This window comes from Quercus suber, unplaced genomic scaffold (assembly GCF_002906115.3).
Source record: "Quercus suber isolate HL8 unplaced genomic scaffold, Cork oak 2.0 scaffold_255, whole genome shotgun sequence".
In the NCBI taxonomy this organism is placed as follows: Eukaryota; Viridiplantae; Streptophyta; class Magnoliopsida; order Fagales; family Fagaceae; genus Quercus; species Quercus suber.
Genome location: NW_027069711.1, coordinates 803,442 through 827,817, shown reverse-complemented (window position 1 = coordinate 827,817; position 24,376 = coordinate 803,442). Strand labels below are relative to the sequence as shown.

At 34.7% G+C, this 24,376-nt stretch overlaps 1 non-coding gene across 1 annotated transcript; it reads left to right on the top strand.

Moving 5' to 3' along the window:
- The first annotated feature begins 353 nt into the window (after positions 1 to 353).
- LOC111989561 (small nucleolar RNA Z221/R21b) lies at positions 354 to 453 on the top strand. Its single transcript, XR_002880562.1, has one exon. It is a non-coding gene; the product is annotated as a small nucleolar RNA Z221/R21b (small nucleolar RNA).
- Positions 454 to 24,376: the final 23,923 nt, after the last annotated feature.

Here is a 24,376-nt window from a genome sequence, read left to right as displayed (position 1 = left end):
GTTGTAAAAGCCCATTTTGATATCAAATGCAATTGCAAGAGGAAAGTAGAAAAGAAAGAAAGAAGGAAATAAAGGGTAATAATGAGAATTCGAGTACAAATAAGAGGGTTAAAAATGTCATCACACTTCAAAGGAGAACTAGGGTTTTCTCGCTTCAGCTTTACCTTTTATCTATCACAAAGAGACTCAGGCTAATCCTCCCACTATATAAATTGGGGCAAACGCCGTTCAGATCCACATGCCTCTCTTCTTCTTGTTTGTTCACCTCTCTCTCTAGGAGAGAGCTTTTTTATTATTAATATTATTCGCAGGTTGAGTTTTGATTAGGTCAGGATTGAAATTCTCCGTGGAGGGAGCAGTGATGAGGAATAGAGATAGTCATGCACCACTCTGATGATGTTTACATCAATCTGTGCTGATAAATTTCTCACAACCCATATTTTTTCTGAGCTCCTTTCTTTTATTTTTTCAGTTTGTGTTTATTAGTTTATTTTCTTGGCAATCTTCTGGGTCTTTTATATTCTATAGATTTTTGATGATGATGATTATTATTATTTATTTTTAGAAGAAAATTAAGATGAAAGAGAAAAAAAGAAGGAACCAAGTGATGCGGTCTTCTGTTTCAGGAGATCGAACCATGATGCGGACCGTACAACATTTTGTTTATGGGGATAAACTTTGGTTTCTGATGGTTCCTTCTTTTTTTTTTTTTTTTTTATAAATTCAGTATAACCATTTCAGTGAATGTTTCATGATCAAAAAATATACAATCGAAATCTTCCTATTACAGATTTTTGGGTTGTAATAAGATTTCCTTTTTCTGAGTTATGGCCTATTGGCTCGAAGAACAAAATTACTTGGGCAAAAAAATGTTACAATATTATTTTGGAATTTTATGTCAATCAAAATGCATACACTACCTATATATATAAATGAAAATATGGATGTAAGATTTCAAGGGAATGGTTTAGATTTACAAAACACAATTTTTACATGATTTGTGTTTGGTTTGTGTCTTCAAAAATAAGAAGAGGAATAAAAGTTAAGAATAGGTGATATTTCCAGTTTCAAGGAAAAGTGCATTTGCTGAGTTTGATTGAGACAACGCATGGTTTGGTTCCTACCACATTTCAGTTTAGTTCTTAGTTTTGAGAAAACAAAAGATTTTTTCTTTCCAGCTTTTTTTTTTTTTCATAATGAAAATTGAATTCAGTTTTCAGAAAATAGAAATCAGAAAAAACTGATCAGGTGATTTTTGGTCTTCCAAATTGCAAAGTGCGATGTTACGATGCAGAGTGCAAAGTGCGATGTTACATATATATAGAGACCATACATGTGTCACCTTATAAAAAACAAAAAGATTAAGGGGTGATTGGTAAGTGTCTTATGTATTTTTATACACTTTTTCATCCATATATTTCTACTATATGCTTGATTCGGCCAACTCACAATAGAAAAGACATCATAGAAATGAAATCTGATTTCTATTAAATCACTTAAATCAGCATTTAATAAAAATATTCCAACAGTTGGCAGTGATACGAGACTGGGAGGCTCGAAATTGCAGCCGGGAGGCGGTGATTTCATCACAAAAAGGTGTGATCTAGTGGTTGGAGGAGGTGAATTGGTGGTTGGGGTGCAGTGATTTTTTTTGGTCGCATGAATTTAAAATTAGCCACAACACGCATAGCAAATGAATATGGCATTTTCCTAACGTTGAGATTTTGAGATTATTATAAATTTATTTTGAGTATTAATATTATATCACATCATTATTTGTTACCATCTATAATTTATAATATATTATAAAAATTAGATTCTAAAACTAGTAAATGCATGTTACAATGATATATATATTCATTTATGNTAAGTTTATTATTATTTTATACACTTTTTCATCAATTATTTCTCTATATGCTTGATTCGGCCAACTCACAATAGAAAAGACATCATAGAAATGAAATCTGATTTCTATTAAATCACTTAAATCAGCATTTAATAAAAATATTCCAACAGTTGGCAGTGATACGAGACTGGGAGGCTCGAAATTGCAGCCGGGAGGCGGTGATTTCATCACAAAAAGGTGTGATCTAGTGGTTGGAGGAGGTGAATTGGTGGTTGGGGTGCAGTGATTTTTTTTGGTCGCATGAATTTAAAATTAGCCACAACACGCATAGCAAATGAATATGGCATTTTCCTAACGTTGAGATTTTGAGATTATTATAAATTTATTTTGAGTATTAATATTATATCACATCATTATTTGTTACCATCTATAATTTATAATATATTATAAAAATTAGATTCTAAAACTAGTAAATGCATGTTACGATGATATATATATTCATTTATGGGTCAAAATTATTTGTACATGTATGGCATACTAGACACTTGGTATATAATTTAAAAATTTTGAATGGAGTAAATGCATTTCTTAAGGGTTCACATTTTCATTCTTATTTATGACCACTAATTATTAATTTATCCTTTGCATATTTAGTTTCCTAATCATTCCTCTCTCTTTTTTTCTTTTGGAAGATACAGGAGTGAAACAAACAATCTATTGATATTGGAAAAAGCCAAAAGAGTCTTCATCATTTTTGGGTCCAATGAAATTCATAGGTATAGGAAGAAATCCTGTCAAATATATATTTTTCTTTTGATCATCTTTAGATTTTTTCTTTTGATCATCTTTCGATCCTTATTACAATATTACAAATATAAAGGACCACTACAACAAATAGAACTATGGACAAAACTTAGGTATCATTTCTGAGTCCAATTAAATTATAGATATAGGAAGAAGTCCTATCAAATAATATACTACACCCTTGATTGTGAAATATCGTCTGCTTGTTGAACCTTGTGAATTGTGTGAAAGTAAGATATTCCAAATTCGGGAGTCCAAGAATTTTATAAATTGTTCATGAAGGCTATTCAAGTATTTTGTTCTAAAAAAATTTATTTGCTGAAAAAATACTTTAATTGAGTAATAAACGTGTAATATAATTATCTATTATCCATAAAAAAATTATTTGTTGAAAAAATACTTCATTTTTGCTGCCCAATATATTTCATTTATATGAAGGCATTGGTTGGCCATTTTATATTTTTATTAAATTGCTCTGTATTAAAGATTACTCTCCATACCTTGAAGTAGGGTTGTAAACGAACCAAGCTATTCATGAACAATTCGGGCTTGGCTCGATAAAAAACTCGTTCATGTTTGTTTGTTTATTAAATAAGCCAAACTTGAACTTTAGTTTTAGGCTCGTTTGATAAACAAGCCGAGTAAAAGCAAAAGAAATTATTCGTAACAAGTTTGTGAACAATAAGACTTGATACAAAACATGCTGAGTTTAGACTCATTTATAGCTTGATATATGATTATTATATAAACTCATTATTATGACATTACACACATGTTTTAGAATGTTAATTTATAGCTTGTTTATTCATATATGTTTTGGAATTTTAATTTATTTAGATTTGTGAAGATTATAGTTGCACGAATGACAAATGTGGATGTAAAAATTATATTTTGAACAATCACTTAAGCTATAGACAATGAATGATGAATGGATAGATTTAATTATGTAAATTTGTAATTTGAATAATTTCTAATCACGGTTGGAATTAGAAGCATTATAAAATGAGTATTTTATTTTATTTTTTGGTGATATAAGTATTTGACGATGCAATTTTTTTTGGATCTCAAGCTAAAAAGCTTGACTTGAGCTTGAGTTCAAACATTGTTTTTAGGCTTGTCTCAAGTAGGAGCATTTGATTTTTATTGACGAGCCAAGCTCAAACGTGCACTACTTGGCAAAGGTTGGCTTGTTTACAACCCTAGCTTGCACAACAAGATAAAACGAGGTGTAAAAAAAGAAGAAGAAGTTTTTAACAAGGTTATTTTCTTTTCTCTTTCCTATATGCCCATGCATGATATTTTTGATTGTGCTCAAAAAGAAAAAAAGAAAAAGAAAAAAAGAAAAAGCAAAAAGAATCAAAATGCTTTTACATGATTGCAAGTGTGTTTTCTAGGAGATGTGAGAGTTATATGATCTAACTCTTTAGGTGATAGTCACTTTCAATCTAATGTGACTGATAATGCAGAAAATTTGCTTGAATACTATCTATATATTACACATTCTATATTTTGTACACTTACTAGCAGCACACACTACAGGCAAATCTTTGTTAAATCAAGTACAAGAGACTGTGTGTGTTGTCTAATCAGGCCATCTTTAATTGTATATGAACTGATGTGTAAATATATATATATATATTTATAAAATTTTGGTTGAGAATTTGAAGAATAATGTGTTTAGAAGTTTAAATCTTTGTTTTCAACTGCTTGATTGGTTTTGATATTTACATTTAAGAGGCATCATGTTTTTAAAACTTTTCTAGATCATGTGCATATGCATTGAGTGTCAAAAACTGCTCTAAAGCTGTTTTTTATGCATAAAATCTCCAGATTTTTAAAGTTTTAAAATTTACATTATTCAACCGATCTAAAATCTATCTCGATTGATCGAAACTGTGAGTTTTTGTGTTCAAAACTCTCTACCTCTCTCAATTGATGCTTGATCGATGTTTGAGCGATTGAAACTGGAAAAATTCAGTTTTTTTATTCTTGACCGATCAATCTTGTCATGCACCATTTGTTATTGGATTCACATGCATTGCACTCATAGAATAGGACATGCATTCCATTGTTTTCTTTATCTATCTTGCATTTTTGTAGTCATATCTGTCCTACATTGCTTTCACACACAACACGCACGCACTTTGCTAAATTGGGTACTCAAGTTGATTTAAAATTGATTGATTAATTTTTTAGTTCAGTACATTTTAGTATATGCTATTTTTCTTGTTGTGTAATCAGTTAAAAATTGTGATTTTTTTTTTGAGATACAATGGATAATAACTGTGCAAATATTTTCTTTACTCTTGAGGTTGATTTGAGTTCAAAACTCCTTGACACATGAAAATACTTTGCATATATGCTGAATTTTTATATTATTGAGATCTATATTGTATAGTCATTAACTGATTGTGCTTGGAAGTGTTTGCATGCATCTGTTTATGGGTCATGTATTGTCAAGTTTGCGTATATTGAAAGAGAGAATATTTGTATTCATGTGTATCCTCAACTTTTTTTTATTTTTTTATTTTTAAGTTTGGTTTGTGTTTATTTATTTTTCCCTACCTCCCAAATTTTCACCAAAACTGTTTTTTTTTTAAAAAAAAAAAAAAACCTATTTTGTTTTTTTTTTTAAAATTTCACCAAAACTGTTTTTTTTTTAAAAAAAAAAAAAAACCTATTTTGTTTTTTTTTTTAAAAAAAACCTATTTTGTTTTTCTTATTTTTATAGGGGGAGAAAATTATTTTTAAAACCTATACTGTTCATAGGGGGAGTTGCTTTTATTTTCTATAGAGCTTATTTCTTTTGTTGGTTCCTTGTTTCTTAATTTTCTCTTAACCTTTGTTGTGTATGTTTACTGTCTACCTTTTGATTGGATTGTCTTTGTCAATACGTAAACAAAAGGGGGAGAAATATATAAAATTTGGAAAAAGGTTTTTAACTGGTTTTATTTAAGGGGAGATGAAATTGTTTTTGAAAGGGGGAGAAAATAAATTTTTTATTTTTTATGTGTTTTATTTAAGGGGAGATGAAATTGTTTTTGAAAGGGGGAGAAAATAAATTTTTTATTTTTTATGTATCTAACTCAGGGGGAAAGTTAGTTTCCATGTTTGTTATTAGCTGTTATTGCATATTCCCTTTGTCCCAAATTGTTTGGCCTAGTTAGAATAACCCAATTATTTAGGGAAACATCATTTATGGCCTTATCTCTTAAAAAAAAAAGTTAGAAATTTCCTAAATTACCCTTAAACAAATTTATCAAAAAATTATTTAAAAAAAAAAAAAACATTTCTAGTATTGGCACCAACTGCCAAGAAATTTTCAAAGTTATTGTAGATTTCAATTTCTATTAATGTACTACTCTTACAATTTGCAAACCTATATTCAAATCGAAATTCTATAGCCACCAAGCCTAATCTAAATTCAATCTTTATCTTTAAATCAAATTTTAATACGGCAGATTAGAGACTCTACTTGTGGCAAAACAATAGCTTTAATGGATTTCAAAATTTAGGTTCTTAATTAAAAAAAATGCTCTCGCAAATAAATTAAGGGCATAAAGGGAATGTTAATAAATTAATGGTGTTTGACTTTTCAAATATGACATAATTTTGGGACATCCCAAAATGGAATACAGGTCAAACAATTTGGGACGGAGGGAGTATATGTTATTTATTGTTTATCTGTTTTTATTTCCACACATGCATTGGTGTGCCCTTTTAAGTGTTTCAGGAAAAACAAGGACATTATGATTAAGACCTTCTGCCTCTTCTTGCAATTTCTGAGTTAGAAGTCTTAGATTAGAATTTGTGATGTATTTGGGCAGTTTATTGTAATAGAGTTGTTCTTGTATTTGAGCATTTCATTTTGTATGTAAGTTTTGTCATGAATTGCTAAAGGGAAAGAGATTGTTAGATTTTAAAAGTTTAGAACAATTGGCAAACTGTGAACACAAATAGTCTAGATATAGATCTTAGAGTCTATAAGGTATATTAGACAATGTCAAGGTGCTACAAGTTAGATTACAAGATCAAGAAAGTTGTAGGTTCAAAAATTCAAAACATGTCAGGTTTGACCGATTGAGAAGAAGGCTCAACCGATCGAGACACAGATTTGCAGGGTTTAATTTTGGCTCAATAGTTCGTTAAGCCCATTTAGTGATTAGGATTTCAAATCTATTTACTACCTTCTATTAACAAATCAGCAATGCAAAAGCAATAAAAGTGGTTACTATAGACGTAACAATAAAAGTGCTTACTGTAGGCTTTATTAAATGTATATTTAAGTTGGGCACTAGCTGCAGATTTATAGGCATAACAATCAAATTTATTTTTAGAACAAAACAATAAAGGTGAAATACAATTTCTCACCTGCATGATTGAGTATGACTGCTTCTGCTTATCATGGTACTTTTGGACCACCTCTATCTATCATTCATTTTTCGAACCCTTTTATGGGTGAAAATGAACACATTGTTTTTAGCAAGAAGTTGATCATCTTAGAAGCCAAAGCAAGGGTTGGAAAGCTTGCTATATGTTAGGAGTTCTACTCAATTTGCTACAAACTTTAAATGAACTATAGATATTACCTTATGTTCAATAATGAGAGTCATTTAATTTTTTATTCAACTTAATTCACAGCTTGAAACTTTAGAGGAGATCTGACCAAAATGTATCGTGGCTTTGTATATAAACTATATCTCACTCTACAGCCTGCTCCATAGGTGATTCTATTACAAATTGTATATGTCAAATTGTAAATTTATTTATTCCTTCTCTTTTCTTTTAATATTAGCTCCTCTCTATCTCTATCCACTCATAGAGCCTATAGGTTATTAGGTTTATACTTTATAGTGTTTATTTTATTTTATTTTCCAATTTTATGTTTTACGAGTACAAGTGTACAACCATCTTTTAGGTTCTGTCGTTTGCATGTGTGACTAAAAAACGTATGGATGTCTCAGATATAGTGCTCTCAAAGATTCTTCAACACGAAAGTCATGGGAATAAGAACCCAAAACCAAAAGTGATCATCCTTAACACTCTAATCATTTAACCCCACCAAACTCATCTTTACTTTCTCTAAAATCAGGCACCACCAAAGTTATAACAGAGTGAGGAAAAGAAAAACTGCCCTACAAAGGGATTCCAATGTTTCACCCCACCAAAGATATGTTTTTTTTCAAAAAAAATCAACCTTCCAATCAAAATTTTGACATTCATTCCCCTCCCCCTTGAGTCTAAAATTAACTTAATATCATCAAAAATAAACCCTGAGATCTCCACTAAGTCTTTTTAATTAATATTAATCTTAAGTATTAAGCTTCTTAACATAACACTACAACAATATTCTGCATCAATACAACTCCTTAATCGGGGATAAGAACCTTGAATCACCATATTCAATTCTCTAACTTCAGTCAATTCCTTCGCTTTTTATTTTTTGTTATTGTTAATAGTTAATTTAGGGTGCAGGAGTAGAATTTAAAGGCAGTATTCACCAATACAAAACTTGATGACAATTAGCACCATGATTCAAATTAATCCAAGGAAGCATTAATACCAAGCATAGATCCTAAATAAACCAAAAGGCTTCAACAAAAGGATAACCAACCTAGAAAGGAACCAATATTCTTAAATCAATTCATTCCTACAACAATCCAAGAATTGAAACAAAAATAAAAATAAAAACGTGGTCATGCAATTGAGGGAAACAAAAATAAAAACCTCAAATGGTGGCGAAATAAATGTGGTCATGCAATAGAATGCGGTCATGCAATTGAGGACGTAAATTAACTGAATACTTGCTTTGCCCGTAGTGTAGATAGCGATGTCCGGTATGTAGCAAGGACATGTATGGCATGTTGTGTGGTGCTCTTTGGCCCCCTCCACCTAGCAAACATGGGGTTTCGACAAATGCTTGTTAGTGAACTTTCATGTGATGAACTGTGAACAAGTCGTTAGTGAACTCTCTTTTCCTTTACATTTAACAGACTTTGCTTTTATATTTCACATCCATATACTTTAGTATCTAAGCATTGATAAGCCTTTTTTGTTTGTTAGTTTGGCATATTTTTAATTATATCAAAGAGAAAAGTAAAATAAAATATACTATTACACATAAATAATTAATCCTAACAGACACTTAGTTTGAATAATGAGAACTCAATGAACGTACCTAATGGCAAGGGGCTCTGAGTGCATTGGTGGTAAAGGCGGCCTCGTAATTGGGCATATTCGTGGGAACCTTAAATAGACCCACAACTACACCAACAATAGTGCTCATCCAATCTGCATTGCATCCTTCTTCGATGCACTACAAAGGTGCTTGTAGAGCCAAGCCAATTCTGCACTACCCCAACTATACTGTCTCACATTGTTGATTGGGTTGAGGAACTGCAGAGGTAGGAGTGAGACTTGGTTTGCCGACTTGTGATTGAACAACAGGGCCCCTATCCAAACAAGTAGGTGGTAGCGGGCATGTCGCTACACTACTTCATCACCAGCGTTCATAGCTAGGGGAGTGGCAAACTGTGCATCAAGCCACTTGTATCTTATCCTTGCCCCAACAAGGATAGACGTGTTTGAGTTGGGTATCGGGGGTGAAGCTTGATGGCCCAACAACTCTTGGCATAGCAGACTCCAGTTCATACCTATCTTCCTAGTGACAGACAACCCATCCATCGGAATCCCCACCATTACCTCTATATCTTGTAAGGTGATACCCATTTCTCCATGGGGTAAGTGGAATGTGTGTGTCTTCGGACGCCACCACTTGACCAAGGCTGTGATTAAGGTGTGGTCGACCTCCATATTAGGAACCTTGAATAACTCGATGAAACTTGCTGCATCTATGTACTGCGTGATACGTGGGTTTAGCCCACCCTGCAGTAGTACACGTTTACAGCGTCGAACCTTTACGATGCTAGGCACCTCTTGCACACGGACGAGCATTGTGTTAGGTAGTGCACATGAGGTAATTATAAAACGGAGATGTATTAATAATACAACTACATACCTCGTCGGCGGCACGCCTCCAAAGCGAAGTTGACCGATGATCCACCTGCCAGCTCAACTGGGTATAATCGTCAGGTCCAGGCTCCACTCTATCTAGTGCCTGCATATCTGACATGACAGCAAATAGATTGTTAGCAATTATTGAGGATTCACTCTATGACAAGATGTAATTACAATAGCAAATCATGTCGTCTAAGCATGTGATCCAATGTATACCTGTGACTAATCCGCATTAACACAAACTTGATTAATATGCATCAATTCATGACCACAAAAACAACATGACATATAAGACTAGAAAGGATTAATGATTGTTATTAATTATAGAAAGGAAGTGTATGCTTGAGTTTTATGATTACTGGCTGAGAGAGATTATTATTAGCCAAAGATTCCAATTTTCTCAACATATAAGAGGTCAAGTTTACAACTTGACCTTTTATGATTAGTAAATTTACTACTTTTAAGTAAGTTTCAACAAAATAGTCAAAATCCCATATAAAACATGACCTAGTATTACCCAAAATCAGAAAAGATATAACCAAAACAACACAGACCCATTTGTCTACTTAGCCATATAGAGAGGAAGTGTATGCTTGTTTGTCTACTTAGCCATTTTTAGTTTTCTAGTAACACAACTTTGAAATTTCCAATGACACCACAATTATTGTAGCATATAGTAGGAATGATGATATGATATTCTAATGGTTTCCAAAGGTATGATTTGATTTTAAAAATCATGAGTTTTGGATTTTGTCAGGTCATTTCACATGCTTTTGGAACAAATATTTGGTTGAATATATACAAGGTTTGTGACTAAAGTTTGTAATATTAACTAACATATAATGTAAGTTGTAAGATTATGAAAGGTAAAAATTAAAATTTTTGATAAGTTTGTTAAGATTTGAGACCTGTTTTTGAAGTTGGAAAGAGAATTTGATTTCTTTATTTCAATTGTTTTCTTTGGCTTACGAATATATTTTGTATATGGTGGAGTTATGAAAGTTAATAAAGGTCATTTGGTTATGATAAAAGGATAGAAAACTTTTAGGAATTAATTTGTATAAGTCAATCAGTGATACAATTAAAGGTGGATCATATCATAATGTTTATGGTAGAGCACAAGGCAAAGAGTCGTGTTTTAGTTATCACTCCACAAATGGAAGATAGTAATAGATGAAAGAGAGAAAGATTTTTGAAAAAATGTAAGTGATATCATTAAAAAGCCAAATCCAACAAAGAAGTTCATGAATTACTTTGTACTCATTAATTGTTCCACTTGTTGGTTGTTCCACTTGTTGAGGACATTGTAAAGCACTTCTATGGTTGAAATTTGTTGAGCCCAATTCATGAAAGGATAAGTGTTAATATGCATAGGCTTGTTGGTTTTGAAAATCCCACATTAATTAGAAAGAAATAGTACACAGGTATAATGATTTTTATTGAAAATGGTAATCCCATATTAAGAAGAAAAAGAACCAAATGTTTAGAAGGATAGTGCAACCTTGATTTGCTTTGGTATGTAAAGAGTTTAAAGACTAAACTTTATTAGTGCTTAGTGTCCTGGATTTAAGGGTTTACCTTAAAAGATTCTTTTCTAGTATCATTGATATTGAATATCTTGTGAACGTAAGTATTTGATCAAACAAACTTCTATTTTATGTCTTATGGCACTTACAATTTTATTGTGTATATATATTATCACTTACAAAAACTAGTAATTTTTGTGCAGGACCTTTCTCTCTTTTATTTATTTATTTATTTTTCTTGTTAAGATATGAGGGCGTTTAGAGCTCTTTGAGCATTAAACTAATCTCTTGAAGCAATCTCTCAGTCTCACAAATACCAAGTTATTATAGGGAGAAATTCCTTGGAAATGGCTCTAATATGCTAGCTAGAATCTCATGGATATCATGAGATCTTAAAAACTATTAAACCAACCCTTAACAAGTTAATTTTTACAAACTATACACAGTGTTTAAACAAAACAATCACATTACATTTATAATGTCATTTTAGATCAATTTTCATCACGATTGGATAAGCATTTAATTGTGGGTTTTGGCATTTTAATCAGTCCATTGATTTGATACACAATGTCCAAAGAACCCAATAAAATGTCTTCTTGATTAGTAAATTTACTAATTTTAACTAAGATTCAACAAAATCATCAAAATCTCGCACAAAACATAGCCCCTTATTAACCAAAATCGGATAAGACACATTTTACACAAACCCAGAGATATCACCATAGCACCACCAATCGATTTGCCAACCCCCACTCCCCCCCCCCCCCCCCAACAAAACCCCAATTCCAACAATATCATAAGCACATTTAAACTCATTAATGAGAAAATAACACAAACATAACCATATAGTAAGAAATACTTAGATCATCATCATTGTAGCATATAAAAGACAACAAAATTCTCATCTTGCTTAGTAAATTTAGTACTTTTAAGAAAGTTTCAACAAAATAATCAAAATCCCACATAAAACACAACCTAATATTACCCAAAATCAGAAAAGATATCAGAGGAGGGCAACGTACATGTAATCAACGGCGGCGGGTACAGTAAGGGTTCAACGGAAGCACCAGGGTTCCAACAATAACAACTGGTCGAAGAGGATGAGGGAGATTGGATAGGGAGAGTGAGATTGATGGAGAGTGGGGGAGAGTGGGGAAGAGTGATTGTAGAGTAAAGAGCGAGGGAGAGTGTATAGGGAGAGAGTGAATAGACGTTGTGAGACGTTAGAGATTCAAATTATTAAGGCAAACTCGATTTTCTACTTATCGAGTTATGTATGTTCACACGAGCATTTTTTTATTGGAAAAAGCCATGTTTGCTTTGCCAGCGTGGCAATGCTCAAACTAACTCGACTATATGAATATTGAGTTTTTTAGTAACTTGCTTATAAGATAATTGAGTTTCATATGAGAAATCAATCCTCACATTATTGAGTTTCAAAACAGGGGTATTTCCCTAAATAGTTTGAGAAAAGGGGCAAAATGTTGGAAAGTTTGTGTGAAAGGAGAAAATGCCCATTTTGGCCCAAATAATCAATCACAATATTTCAAAGAAAGTAAACCACAACAACTAATAAGTTTATATACTGAAAGCTCGAAAATGTGTTGAAAACATAAGAGATGTTTAGACCATTGTTATTAATACCGTTTCGGACCCCGTTTCGATTTGTCCAGTGGAATGGAATATTTCGGTACGCGCCAATTTTGGCGTACCGTTTCAGGGTGTTTCGGGGTTCTTAAAAAATAATTTATATATATTCTTGTAGAACATAAAATTGTCAATTCTAATAAATAAATAACTAAATATCAAATAATACAAATCATTTAGTCTTAACTCTCAAGTCTTAAACATCAATTTATCATCATAGTATCACACAATAAGAAGATTTACAAGACAATAACTAAATATTAAATAATACAAAACATTTAACATCAATTTAACATTTATGTGAAAATATTATATTAACAATTGTGCAACTTTAATTTAATTTTTATTTCTATACATTGTCTTACATGATAGCTGACACGCATAAACACTTCCCTTTGTTTTTGTCATTCTCTTTTTTCTCATCCACTCATTTCTTTCACAAGTCCTCTGTCAAACTCTTCTCCTTCTCCTTTTCTTATTTTCCACCAACGCCTTGTCTTCTTCTTCTTTGACCTCTCTTTCTTTCTCCATGTAACCCCAAAGCGGCTTTAGATCTAGTAACTGAGGTCTATGGCTATTTGATACAAAGTTACAAACACCTCTTTCTCTATCCGTAGACCCAAAACCAAATCCAATCTCCCTTTCGGAAACCCAAAAACCAATTTTAATTCCTAAACCTTACATGTGCCAGATCATTTTATCTCTAGAAGATTTTTTGTAAGTATTTTGGATCTTTACTTTTTTATTTATTTTAAATAATAGGCCAAATCCTGTTCCGGCCGAAATTTGCATCTTGACCGAAATTGACCGGAATGGCCCAAAACTTCCTGAAATTTGACCTGAGGTGGAATGGGGGGTATTTTGGTACTGGTTTGCATACCGGTACGAAAAATTCGGGCCATTCCGGCCGGAACAGAACGGTATCAATAACAATGGTTTAGACCCTCAAATTAAAGTTACAGCTCGATTGATTTTACACTAACTTAATACTGAGTGCGGAATAGTGTAAAAGCGAGTGGATAAACAAACAAGCTACTCTAATCCATAATTAAAGCAACACAGTAGTAAAATGGAATGTAAAAGAGTAGGGAAGAAAGATGTAAACACAAGATAACATGCCGATGTGTTATCGAAGAGGAAATCGAAGAACTTGGCGAAAAACCTTTTCGCCACCCTTCAAGCGGAAATTGATTCACTAGACAATCAGTTGGATACATGGGTTAGTAAGAGACCCTCCAAGCCTAATCTACTCGATGTACCTAAGCCCTCCAAGATCCTACTTCAACAAGGCTTCTCGAAACCGTGTCTTGTCTAGTTTTTCGAATCCTGCAACAAGCTCCATATTGTATCTACAATCCTTGGTTTCTTCCAATACTTCCCAGCAGCACCAAAACTTCACTTGACACTCTGAAAGGGTGTGGTAAGTGTTTGAGCTATCAACCTCTCAATGGTATGGAAATGGAGAAATAGGAATTGGGGAAATTCCACAAGCAAATGTATAGAGGATTGTGGGTTTAACAATCTCTAACTCTTAAGGTGTCTGGCTAGGATTTTCTTTCAGAAGTACTCCTTAACATTTGTGGGTAATGTGGGTATATATAGTGTAGGCACAAAAAATGTGTATTAAAATGGACAGTTTGGCAAAACAGAATGTCTCGCGGGTGTCTTGTGGGAAGGCCTTACCCACGAGATACTCGCGAAACACAACTGTCTCCATCCTGGCTTGACTCTTCACATTCCATCATGTACAAGTCACATGGGTCACCTCGCGGGATGCTTAGTAGCGAGCTACCTGTTAAAAGTCTTCAGTCTTCAATTGCTTGAGTCTTTACACTCTCTCTCTATCACACAACTCTTATAATCAAATCCCACAATAACTACAGGGTATAAAAGATTGAATAAAATTACAATCAAATTTGGCACGGAGTATAAGCCAACAAAACACATAGTTGTAAATAACAACTTTACAATCTCCCTTTTTGGTTATTCCGTGACAAAACCCCTAAAACAGACTCTAGACTTAAACGTGAGTTTGGAAATAATGACAAAACTCACTCACACCTAATTTAGAAGCTGTGAAGCACTTGCACGTATATACCCGTAACTTGAAACACTTGCATGCAAACAAATTTTTCATTAAGCTTATGACAAGTTGAGCACAAAGGTACGTACATGAGCAAGTAAAGTGTGGTCAAATTTGTAAACACTATAAAACATGTAAGCATATTGTTAGGACATATGTGTTTTTCACTTGTTAAGAACATATGTCACTTATTTATGTAAATTGGATAATCCTTTGTCAAAATGCACTCTACTTGTAATTGGGTAGTTCTAAGTTGTTTTAATACTTCAAGAAACAAGGTTTCAAGATCAAGTGTTGAAGTCATCAAGTCTGTTAAAGAAAAACAAGCTGAAGTGCAATTTCATTAAAACTCGACACCTTCTCGATAGCTCTTCGACACCTGCTATCTGTCGAGATTTATAAAATCAGATTTTCTGATCTGATTTCTTGGGATCCGTGAATATGCTTTTGGGTATTCTTTTCTCCTAACCCTAAACATATAAAAGGATTGTTTTAAGAGCTGTCAAGATATACACAAGTTGCACAAGCTTTGAGCAAACTCTGTTCAAGCAATTTGTGATCAAAGTCGAAGTTCTTGACCTAGTTCATCTTCTCTGAAGAAGTTGCTGTGTAGTTGCACCAAAGGGTTTTGTGACCAAGCATCTTCCTGATCTTCATCGTGTAGGATGAACTGAAGAACTTTGCAACTAACCTCTCCTTCTAAGTTGGTGTTTGAAGTCACGTACTAGGATCTGCGCATTGGTTAGTCACGTACTTGGGAGCCATGCATCAAAGGGGGAACTGTCACTACAGATCAAGTCCAATTGGGTATTGGGGTAAGGGTTCAACTGTAGGTTGGTAAGGTACTTGAGATTCTTTTACTTGTAACCGCTTGATTTGATAATAGTGGAGTTTCGGGAGTGGTGACCTAAAAATCACCCGGTGGGGTTTTTGCCACAAGGGTTTTTCCTATTTGTAAACAAATCACCGTGTTTTTCAATTTTCGCTGCATATTTAGTTTTTGGTGATTTTTTTATACTTCCACATATTTGCATGTTAAATTGATTAATTAATAACTTGGCTAATTAATTAATTGGTTTAATCACAAGGGGTCATTCAGTTTGTGGCCTATCAAGTGGTATTAGAGTAGGCACACTCTGATTAGGTTTAATCTTTACTGTGTTGATCCATTGACCCCTGTTTGTCATGGATAGAGGACAGTCATTAATCATACCTCCTTTATTTGATGGCATTAACTATACATACTGGAAAGTATGCATGAGAGCTTTCTTGCAGTTTTTAGATGAGAATGTGTGGCAAGCTGTAGAGATTGGTTGGACCAAGCCAAAAGAAGAGCCGGCCGATTGGGATGATGACCAGATCAAGGCAGCAAACTTCAACAGCAGAGCGTTGAATGCCCTATTTAGCGCAGTCACCAATGAGGAGTTCAAGAAGATGTCCTCTATTGAAACTGCAAAGGTAGCATGAACCATCCTTTAGACAACCTATGTGGGTACAAAGGTTGTCAAGGATTCAAAGTTTCAAAGGCTCACTACAAGCTTTGAAGAAATAAAGATGGAGGAGGATGAGTCGTTTGATGAGTTCTATGCCAAGCACAAGGATATAGTAAACTCAGCCTTCAATCTTGGGGAAACCATCCCTGAACCCAAGATTGTAAGGAAGGTGCTCAGATTTCTACTCGAGAGATTCCATGCGAAGATTACTGCTATAGAGGAATCAAAGGACATTGACAAGATTCCTTTAACTGAGCTGGTTGGAAACTTGTAGACCTACGAGATAGGATTATCTAGGATTGATAAGTCGGGTAAAGGCAAGAGCATGGCCTTGAAGGCAAAGAGCAGTGACACAGATGAGTCTTCAGATGATGAAGATTCTAAGATGAAGTCCTACATTACTAGGCAGTTCAAGAAATTTATGAAGAATGCTAATGGGAGGAGCTTCGACAAGGACCGCAGACAATCCAGTTTTTCTCAGTTTAAGAGCCAAGACAAAGGGAAGAAGGATGCTAAGGATGGCGATCAGTACACTGTTCTGGCAGGACCAAAATGTTTTGGATGTCATGGTTTTGGTCACATGAAGTATGAATGCCCTACATATCTCAAGAGTATTGGGAAGAGTAAGGCACTTGCTGCAACCTTGAGTGACACTGAGCCCGAAGAGATTCCGACAATGAGGATGATGGAATCTTAAATGCCTTCACTGCCACAGTCAATCCTACTGAAGAGATTGTTGAAAAAGTGGACGAAGAAGAAGAACTGGTGGAGTCCAAATTCGAGAAGATGGATGATCAAGATGATATCCATTCAGCCTATGAGAAGCTTTACAAGCTCTTTGAGAAGCATGAGAAATTGTATAGGCTGGCTACTAAGAAGCTTAGTGATGTGGAACTTGATCGTGAAGAGTTGTCCACAAAGTTTAATGAGGCGAATCAAACTATTGGAGCACTGAGGTTTGAGAACAATTTCTTGGCTGAAAAGACCAAGAAGCTTGAAGCGGAGCTGTTTCAAGTCAGAACTCAACTAGAGAGGACTTCAAGTGCAAAGCTTGATGAGATGCTCAGCATCTAGAAATTTGCTTCGGATAGAACAAGTTTAGGGTATGGTCTTTCTTCCTCTCATATTGCTTCTACTAGTGCTACTGTTTTTGTTTCTCCTGCTAATAACACTGATGATAAAACTGAATTAGCTAGTGAAAACTTAGACAATGGTAAATCTATCTTAGGAGCACCACCTAAACAGGATAAGAAAGATGTTAAAAACCCTAGGACTAAGAAGACTAACTCTCAAAAGCCTAAACAAAAGAAGCAACATCTCTGTCATCATTGTGGAGCTGCCGGTCATACTCGACCAAATTGCTATAAGTGGCTAGCCACTCAACAGAGCAACGGCATGATCGCGTTTGGTAGCCAGAATCAGCTTCAATCATCTTTTACTCCTCTTGGTGATCTTCTTAAAGCCCTCATGTTCCTTTCGAACTTGAATAGTTTCAATTCTTCCCCCTCAGTACCGGTTCAAAGGTTTAATCAAAGAAAATGTTCTTCCAAGGTGTGGAAGAAAAAGGACTCTAAGTGATTTTATCACTTTCTTCTGTCTTCTTGTTTTTCTTGTTTGTTGCATTGCTTGTGTGTTTTGCATTTTCGTTGAGTCAGTCTAGTTTTAGGCTTTGCTTTGTTTAACATGTTTTTGTGTGTTTACTTTCAGTTTTGTTTTTTTTTTTTGATATAAAAATAAAAAAAATTGAAAAAAATAAAAAAAAATACAAAAACAGTGTGTGTTTTGTGTACTTTGGTATTTGTGTACCTTGGATGGCCAATGAAACAGAGTTTTCTAAATTTTGTATCTTTTGTAACTTAGATGAGCATCTCTATGCACAACTAAGCAAGTGAGCTTTGTGGCTCTTGTTTGTGATGAGTAAGATTAAGTTATCTCTTAAACTTAACACTCATATCACTCTTTTTGACGGGTAGGACTAAAAAATTCTAAGAGAAAGATATAAATAACCATCTCACCACTGTTGCCCGTCAATCATAATACGACACCTGTATGCTTCGGCATAGCAAAAGTGCAGTGTCAAAGACATTCGTATGTTTCGGCATAGCAAAAGTGCGATGTCAAATGCTTAACATCTTGGGTATTTCTTTTCTCTCTTTTATATGCCCATGTATGGTATGCTAAAATTAAAAAAAAAAAATATGCAAAGAAAATAAAAAGCAAAAAGATTAAAAATGCTTTAAATATAGTTGCAAGCGTGTATTCTAGGAGATGTGAGAGTTATAGAATATACATCGAAGGTGATAGTCTCCATCAAACAGTTATGATTGTGTGTGAGTTAAAGTTATTTTGCTCATATCTCAGATCGTCATAACATGTATACACATATGCAATCTTGCGATGTTTTTTACACACAACACGCAATATTCTTTGCTACTTCTGATACATGTGCAGGTACAATGTGATTTGGCCATCACAAGTGCTTACATGTGTTAATGTATGCTTACTAAACTGTCTTGACTTGTTTTTGAAAAATAAAATTGGTTAGACTTGTTTAGTGTGTGTGTGTGTGTTTTTGAGGATCCATGTGCTTAAAATTTTTGTTGAGAAATGATTTTGAGAACTTAATATGTTGAGTGGATCATTGGTTGAGGTACATGTTGGATTGCATTCATATCTGTGTTTTTCTCTTCTCAAAAATTTGTTTTTAAAAGCTGGCTCGACACCTCCTCGATACCTTGTTATCTGTCGAGCTTCTCAAGCCTTTTTTTTATCGCAATCTCGACACCTCTTCGACACTTGATGGATCGATCGAGAAAGTTCCTATCTCTTCAATACCTTCTCGATACCTTGTCGATCGATTGAGCTTCTGTTCTTTGAAAATGGTTGTTGTTCCTCGATACCTCTCGACACCTCAGCTGTCAAGAATTACTGAAGCTTCTATATAAGGTTTTGTCGCGATTTGCACTTCATTTTCTCGATCTCTCTTGATTTGTCTGCGGCTGTTCATCTCCCCAACCTCTTTTTCTCACTCAAAATCTCCAACCCACGTGATTTTTGGCCATTCCTTGCTTGAAATCACTTGGTAAGATCTCTTTTTCCTTCATTTTTCATGCATTTCATGTTTTGAATCTTAGGTTTTGGAATTTTTGAAAATTTTTTTGGGGTTTTTCAAAATTATTGAGTTTTTCTTGAAATTTTGTGTTGGGTTTTCACTTAAATGTGTTCAAAATGTCATACATTGCATTTCATGTGCATTAAAATGATATTTTCATGCATTTAGATGTGTGTTTTTTGCTTATGTGCTGGTAGGTTTGGATTGGGCTGAGCCCATGATGCTTTTTAATTTGCATGTCACATGTTCATGCATTCCCCATGCATACGTACTCTTTGTTCAATATATTTGATATATGTAAACCATTTTGGGACTTTTCTGATTGTCTCATTCTCTATCTCTTTCTTATTCTGTTTACGTTAGTAGTGTCTATGGCACCTAAGCGTAAATCCACTCCGGCTCAAAACCCTCTGCGTTCTAGAGCTTCTTCATCTTTTGATTTTGCTCCTCTAAATCTTTGGTTCCGTGATGGTGATGCCCACAAGGCATTTTCGGAGAACTTTTCTAGACGAGGTGTTCATTCGAAACGCCAAGTCATTTTGGCGGATTTCGCCGATACTGACCTTCCCTTTGTAATTCACAGTAGGGGATGGGAGTCACTGTGTGCCGTCCCGGTCACTTGGCATCTTGTGCTTATTCAGGAGTTTTACTCCAACATGTACGGGATCGATCGTTCAGTACCTCTCTTTTTCACTCGCGTTCGAGGTATGCGCATTCCTGTCACACCGCAGCTAGTTGCGGATGTGCTTAGGGTTCCTAGAATAAAGTTTCCTGACTATCCTTCTTGTGAGCGTCTGAGGACTGTGTCCAAAGATGAGCTCATTTCTGCTTTTTGTCAGCGCCTCGTTGATTGGGGTGAGCATCAGTATACATCATGTAGACCTTTTGCTAAAGGTCCTAGATTTCTAAACATGGTGATGACTTTTGTACTCGATCCACTCTCTCACTACAACTTCATCATAGAGCCTCATGCTTGATTTTTGTTATCTCTTCTTGAGCATCTTACTATAGATTTTCCTTATCATTTCATCCTGTCTATCATTGATGTTCATTTAGATTCGGCATCCTGTGATAAGCTCATTCTTCCTTTCGCTATCACGAGAATCTTACGCCATTTTTCTATCCCTTTTCCTGTGTCCGACCACTTCACACACATCTGTGCCATAGATGCCACTACTATAAAATGTAGCGAGGCTCAGTTTAGGTCGAGATAGATGGATTCCACTCCTCCCTCCCGTTCAGCTCCATCTAGATCTGCTCCATCTACATCTGCTCTTTCTTCCTTTATGGGTGATGTATCTCTCGGAGACATCATGGCGCAGCTGCAGCGCATGGATCCTCGTTTCGATACACTTTCCTCTGAGTTGTATTAGATGAATGTTCGTGTTGGTTGTATTGCATGATGGCAGGCGACTATGGGTGGTTTTGCTCATGAGGCTACTCCTTCACCACCTCTTCTAGCAGCTTCTGACTCTGAGGATGATGATGATGATGGTGATGACGATGATGCTTCAGATGATGATGATGGAGATGCTAGCTCTACTGATGAGATGTCTACATGACACTTTCTCCTTTGTCACTTATGACAAAAAGGGGGAGTAGTTTTGGATTATGAGAGTAGTCATTTTAGGGAGAGAGTTAGTATAGGACATTTTTGATGGTGAAGTGTTGATATTTAAGGGATGTAGTGAGGTTTTAATGTATCTTTTCTTTTCTATTCTTTATAGATACATTGATATTGTATATGAGGTCTTGTGACCAGTTTTATATACATTGTACTTATTTTCTCTATATATGTGGATATATGTTTCTTTCACCTCTCTCTTCATATGTTGTTTCTTCTCTATCTTTATACACATGTTCATTATACTTGTATGCAATCTATTATTTCTGTTTCACACAAGATGCCTTGATGAGTTTTGTTTAAAGTGTTTCAGAAATACAGGTTGTCAAAGTCTACTTGCCATAAACTCTTTTCTTGTAAAGTTTTTCAAGAATTTGTGTTAGGATAGATTTTATTGTATTCAACAAGTGAGTATGAGTTGAGTGATTTATGACTTCTCTCATATGTTCATTTGTTTGTTGTGGTTTTGTCACGGATTGCCAAAGGGGGAGATTGTTAGGACATATGTGTTTTTTACTTGTTAAGAACATATATCACTTATTTATGTAAATTGGTTAATCCTTTGACAAAACGCACTCTACTTGTAATTTGGTAGTTTAAGGTGGTTTTAATACTTCAAGAAACAAGGTTTCAAGATCAAGTGTTGAAGTCATCAAGTCTGTCCAAGAAAAACAAGCTGAAGTGCAATTTCATTAAAGCTGGACACCTTTTTGATAGCTCCTTGACACCTGCTATCTGTCGAGATTTATAAAATCAGATTTTCTGATATGATTTCTTGGGATCCATGAATATGCTTTTGGGTCTTCTTTTCTCCTAACCCTAAACATATAAAAAGATTATTTTAAGAGCCGTCAAGATATACACAAGTTGCACAAGTATTGAGCAAACTCTGTTCAAGCAATTTGTGATCAAAGACGAAGTTCTTGACCTAGTTCATCTTCTCTGAAGAAGTTGCTATGTATTTGCACCAAACGGTTTTGTGACCAAGCATCTTCCTGATCTTCATCATGTAGGATGAACTGAAGAACTTTGTAGCCAACCTCTCCTTCTAAGTTGGTGTTTGAAGTCACATACTGGGATTTGCGCATTGGTTAGTCATGTACTTGGGAGCCATGCATCAAAGGGGGAACTGTCACTACAGATCAAGTCCAATTGGGTATTGGGGTAATGGTTCAATTGTAGGTTGGTAAGGTACTTGGGATTCCTTTACTTGTAACCGCTTGATTTGATAATAGTGGAGTTTCGGGAGTGGTGAATTGAAAATCACCCGGTGGGGTTTTTGCTGTAAGGGTTTTCCCCATTCGTAAACAAATCACCATATCTTTCAATTTTCGTTGCATATTTAGTTTTTGGTGATTTGTTTGTGCTTCCACATATTTGCATGTTAAATTGATTAATTAATAACTTGGCTAATTAATTAATTGGTTTAATCACAATTGGTCATTCAGTTTGTGGCCTATCACATATCTTGATCATACAAAAACAACCATTAAAGAATGACTGCAATGAACACTTTGCAAGTAAATGCTCATCTGCACACGCAATGCAATTAAGAACAATCCCAAGGACCAATTGCATGTCTAACACTCAACTAATACAAACTGCACGAAATATTTGTGTCTAGGATACAAGATCCTATTAGGGTACAAGAGTGAGGTACTTAAGACATATTAGCAATATCTTAAAAGTACAAAAAAAAATGCTACAAAGCATAAAGATAAACACAAATACTGAATATAAACTAAAATTAAAAACAGAGTATTTAAGCTTTAAACAAAAGCAGTAAAAACTGTAAACAAAAGATATAAAGAGCAACTTCAACTTTTGACTTGTCCTCCCCCTATCACTACACTCCTCTTATCAATGACACCGCCATCTCCCCTTTTCTGTCATGGAATAGCTAGTCGCCAAGTTCTTCTAGCTTCCTTTGAATTTGGTCCATTTGAGTTTGGAGAGAAGTGAAGTTTGTGTTGAAGTGAATGTGTTGGGAGTGCATGATGGTAGCTAATCCAGATATTTTGGTATTAATTTCTTGAAGTGCGGCCATGATGTTGTTTAGTTGTTCATCATAGGCATTGGAGGTAGAAGTTGAACTTCCCGGAGCAGCATGTTTTTCTTACTTGGTACTCTTCTTGGTGTGACTCATACTTGTATGGAGAGTACGAATGTTAATCGGACTTGGCCTTGGGTATGGGTGCTAATTTTCCAAGGGATGGACACCTTTGAGCTTCAAAATCCTTGAGATGAGGCGACAAAAAGGAATACAGTTCCTTGAGGCAGTTTGATCAACCGTCTTTGCCAGAATGTGAAAGATATGAGAACACACATCAATCTCTTCGTCAGTGATCAGATCATGTAAGAATAATGCTCGATCGAGATTCATGTAGCCGGTGCTAGACAGAGGATAAAGGTTGCTACACATGATCATTGTGAGTAGTCTTAATTCAAGAGAAAGAGATGCCATACTTATTGAGTTCCTATTTGAGGAAAATTCCAGATTAGCACCTAAAGCTTCTCTAAGAACCTCTTCATCCAGATTCAGCTTATCATAAACTGGCGATATGGGGAGTATTGGTCGGTTAATGTGTAGGATTTCTGCCAAATAGACAAGTGTTATTGAGAAACTGTTTCCTCTAACCCAATATTTTAGCTATTCTCTGTCAACAATGGCATTGGCATAGAACTCTTTTACCACATTCTCTTATGCATCCTCAAGAGTTGAAAGCAGAAAGTTCCATTCCTTTGTGGTAAACCATATGGGAATATTAGTTTTATAGAGAGATGGTTGATCAATGGCCCTTTCAACCAGCAATGGAGCATCTCGAAAATAGTTCGTATAGGTCTGAAATGCAGCATAAGATCTGAACAAGTCAGGGTCATACACTCCCGTTGAAAAATGAGTCCTCTTTGACCTCGGTGACGGTCATCAACATCAATTACCGGCTCTTTCCCTTTGTTGCTACCTCCTTTCATAGCTGAGCTTTTAAATGGAGACATCTGGACAAATGAACATAGAACAAACAAGAAACATGTGCAAAAACATGAAACAGAACACAAAACTTGATTAGATTAAAGTTAGTTCAAAATCAAAGGTAAAACAGCTTAAAACAGAGCATAACCAACTCAAAAATAACATGCTAAAACAGATAAAACAAGTAAACATAAACACAATGCAAGTAATTAAGCAGCTGTGCATATGTGTGCATGTGCTGATGCATGAGGAT